We start from the raw sequence: 4,485 nt of genomic DNA, 5'->3' as shown, positions 1-4,485 counted from the left end.
CCAGTAAAAACTAAAAACATGTTCACAGTAACTGTATAGAATTACGTAAAAATATAACTATCCATCTCTAGTCAAGAAAAGCCAATAGGTTAGCAAAAACTTAGCAAACAGGTCATTAAAAAATGAAAAAAAGTAAAGAATTACTGGCTGTTACTGGCCTTTCCTTTTTTTTTTTTTTTTTTTTTGTTACTGACCTTTCAATATAGGAAGTTATTTTTTACAGACCTTTTTTGAGGTAAAATTACAAAGAGAGAACTGGACAGACACAATTCAAAGATTTTTGACATCACCTATCTAACCAACATCCCTACCAAGACATAGTACATTTCCATCCACCCAAAATGTTCACTTGTGCTTGGCCCACACTGGTTAATCACTTTTTAAATTTATATCACCAGAGATTAGTTTTGCTTATTTTGAGGTCATATGAAAGAAATGACAGTGTATGTACTGTTCTGTGGTTGGATTCTCCAATTAACATAATTGAGAATAGTTTTTGAGAATCTTTATTGCCATATGATGAATCAGGGATTTATTTTTTATTGTTAATTAGTGTTCACTGTACAAATATACTACAGTTTGTTTATCACTTGTCCTAAAGATGGGAGTTTGAGTTATTTCTGGATTTTGGCAGTTTCAGTGGAGTTGCTATGAATATACATAAGCAGTCTGTTTTGGACTTAAATTATGATATCTGTTCAGTAAATACATAGGAGTGGAGTCGCTGGGCCATAGAGTATATGTTTAACTTTGTAAGAAAATTCCAAAGGGTTTTCCAGAGTTTTGTATGAATTCACATTCTTTCCAGAATTATATGAACATCCCATTTGTTCTACATCTTTCCTAATACTTGATTATTTCACTTTTTAAAATTGTCTTACATATTTAATCTTTAAAATTCTAGAAGGTGTAGAGTGGTATCTCATTATAGTTTTAATTTTTATTTCCCTGATGAATAAATATATTGACTACCATTTATTTTCTTACTTGACATTCATGTCTCCCTTGGTAAACTTTGTGCCCAAATTTATGTTTTGCTTGTTTTTTAGAGTTAAACTTCTTATATTTTTATTTTTTAACTATAAGATTTCCTTGTGTTTTCTCAATAGAAAGCACAACACATGTACCACAAATACTTTCTTTCATATGTAACTTTCTTTTCATTTTCTTAAGGTGATTTTTCAATGAGCAGAAGTTTTCCATTTTGAAGAAGGCTGATTTTTTTTTTAAGATTAGTTCCTTTTGCATCCTCTGTAAGTCATCTTTTCCTATTGTAAGGCAGATTAACTATTCTCCTGTTATCCTTTTATTTCTAGATACTTTATAGATTAATGTTTTCTCTCTAGGTCTATGAAATATCTCGAATTGATTTTCATGTATGTTTCTACATAAGAGTGGGATTTTCCCCATATAATTATCTACTTGTTCCAATATAACTTGTTGAAAAATTTTTTATTTCTCTCATTCCATTTCCTTAGTACTTACATACATGTGTGAATCTATTTCTGGACACTCTATTCTCTTTCAGTGAACTATTTGTCTGTCATTATGCCAATGACATATTATCTTGAATACTGTAATTTTATGGTAAATTGTGAAATCAGCTAGTGTGAGGACTCTAACTATTGTCTTTATTTTTAGGTAATTTTAGCAAATTCTAGATTATTGCCTCATTTCCCTACAATTTTGTAATCAGCTTGGCAATTTCTACAAAAACAACTATTGAGAGTTTAAATGGGGTTGTGTGTGTGTGTGTGTCTATATGTATATGTATGTATATGCATATATGTATATATAGCTTTATTTAACTATAACTGTGTACAAATATTTATATATAAATCTCTCTTTATATATAGAAGATATACCTTGACATAACTAGATCTTTAGTATCTTTATGTGAAATATATCTTTCTTAAATATATTTGGGGGATAATAGAATATTATCAGAAAATTTAAAAAAAGAAAGGAACTTACTGTCAGGGGAGATACCATGATCATGAAGGTAGTTTTCCCGGGGTGAGGCTTATCCATTCATTCCAGATGTGCTGACCCCTGAAATTTCCCCAAATGTGGGAAACTTGACTGTGTAATTTGTGGTAGTGGGGGACTGCGTTTGAACTCTCACCTGATTATTAAGTGGTTGAAAGACAAAAGAAATGGATGAATGAATGAATGAATAAAAGGAAAGACGTTGCTTGTCGGGGATGATAGAAATTTTGATCAGAAGGTGGGCCATTTAAATTCCCTTTATTTATAGGTCAGAAAACTAAAGCAAAATAAATTATTTTGTTATTTTCTTTTTTCAGCTTCTCACAATAACTTGAAGATATAGCATGGAGGTACTTTTTCAGGGTCACAGATGTGGCTAATGGAATATTTTCTGAACCCCATCTGGTGTCCTTTCAATCAGTTACACATGCGACCTCAGGATCAGTTTGGACTATCATAACTTCAAAATTGATATTCCACATTTGGAAAAGAAATTACAACATTCCAAAGTATTCTATTCCCATAAAATGGTATGTTGTGCTTCCAAGCCATTGTTCATTACGTTCTTTCTACCCAGAATGCTTTCTCCATTTTCCGCATATCTGAGACCTGGCCATTCTTCAAGGTCAAGTTCTCCATCTTAATGAATTTGGTTATTTGGCATTTGTTATTGACAGCTTTGTTAGGCAATGATTTGTATTTTTCATTTCTACTAACAAGAGTCCTGTGTACAGTTGTAAATGGCAAAGCACTGTCTTAAATAATTGTAACTCTCACCATATCATCAGCAAAACTTCACATACGGGTACTTGGAAAATAAATACTGATTGGATAATAGTGGCCATGTAACAATAGCTAACATTGATCATGCCTTACTGTATGCACACATTTTTCCAGATTACTCTTACAATTATATGACTCGGGTAATTTTATTATGTACATTTTATAAATGAGAGCAATGAGAAGTTAAAGAACTTGCCCGTGTTCACAACTCTAACAGCGGTGGAGTTGGGAATAAGCATAGATAACCGGGCATCCATTGGTTCTAGGAATTAGGGCCTTGATACTTTGGGGGGAGGCATTATTCAGCCATCGCTCTTAACTATTACAGAAATATTAAGGAAAATATCCTGGAAAAGACCTGGCAAGTCTGGTCTCCAACAACTTCTCTGATCTAACGCAATACCACTCCAGTTTTCTCACTGTCCTCTGAGAGTACTGAACTCCAGGATGTTCCCATTTTGGATACCAACAATGATACTATTTCAGGGACTTTACATGTGGTGTTTACTCTGAGCAGAATGCACTCCTAGATAACCACTGGTCTCACACCTCACTTTCCGTACATCTCATCCACAGTGCTGTAGTATCACAGACTTTCCATACCAAACACCGTCTCTCCCATCCCCCTCATTGTCCTGACCTGTCTTCTTTCCTTTATAGCAGATCATCCCATCCCGCAACATACATTTTTTTTCTAAGTCTCTCTCCACTAGACTCTAAGATTCTTGAGGGCAGAGACTATTTGTATTCCCACTGTCTCTGGTGGCTGGAAGAAAGCTCATTTGTTGAGTGAATAAATTCAAGTCCATAGCTCCTGGAATTGCAATTTAGATTCCTCTTTCAACAAGAAAAATATGTGCATTATGAATAAATGTAACTAAAATGACAGATAAGTATTTTATTTTGTGTCAAAGGGAAGTCCAAAATATAACAAAATGGAAAATTCACTCTGCTTATTCACAAATTAAGTCACATGTATAGCTTATAATTTATCTCTAGAAAGAGCATGAATAAAATAAAGAAAAAAATGTGTTTATGCCATTAATTTCCCAAAACATTAGCTCATGAAACAACGCTAGAGCCATATTTTACTGCCATCACCATCTTATGCCAATAGGATTATACATGAGATGATAAAAGTTTGGTTTCTTATTAAATGCAAACTTTAAAGAGAAAAAGAACTTTAGGAGTAAGTGGTATTTGGATTCGCATTAATTCAATTTTGGATTAAAGTTCTGTCATTTGTTTGCTGTTTGACCTGTTCTGCAATTGCTTTAGGAAAAGAAAAATCTCTTTATGCTGTTAACCCATTTTCTTACCTGAAAAATGATAATAAAACACTGACTTTATTGGTCATGTGAAGCAAGTTAAATCTCATATGTGCAATCGATTTGTAAAAGGTAAATCCCACATTAATATTTTTTACTAAAGAGACGATAACACATGTCTGCTCTTCAAATTTCTCATGGGTTTATTAAACTTAGTTATTTTAAAAGTAATCTGTTCAAAGACTAATTTTATAAATTTGTAGATGTATTAGTGGAGAGAGAGAGAAAGATACTACTCTACAGAAAAAAATGTGTTTGGAAAAATCTTTCAGATTGATCCAGAAGTAATCAATGTCATTTTATTATCCAGATACTTTGAATACTGGTGTATTGCTTTGTTTATGTTATCCTTTAATCTTAAAAATTCACTAATTTTATACAAACA

The 4,485-nt window shown here is 32.5% G+C and overlaps 1 non-coding gene across 1 annotated transcript; it reads left to right on the top strand.

Moving 5' to 3' along the window:
- The first annotated feature begins 1,966 nt into the window (after positions 1–1,966).
- On the top strand, positions 1,967–2,128 carry LOC115939146 (U1 spliceosomal RNA). The gene has a single exon (XR_004074063.2). It is a non-coding gene; the product is annotated as a U1 spliceosomal RNA (small nuclear RNA).
- The last annotated feature ends 2,357 nt before the right edge of the window (positions 2,129–4,485 follow it).

The sequence above is a fragment of the Leptonychotes weddellii genome, chromosome 2 (genome assembly GCF_054177405.1).
Source record: "Leptonychotes weddellii isolate Sample4059 chromosome 2, ASM5417740v2, whole genome shotgun sequence".
Lineage (NCBI taxonomy): Eukaryota > Metazoa > Chordata > Mammalia > Carnivora > Phocidae > Leptonychotes > Leptonychotes weddellii.
The sequence above is the reverse complement of the archived record's forward strand: the minus strand, read 5'-3'. Positions and strand labels throughout refer to the sequence as shown.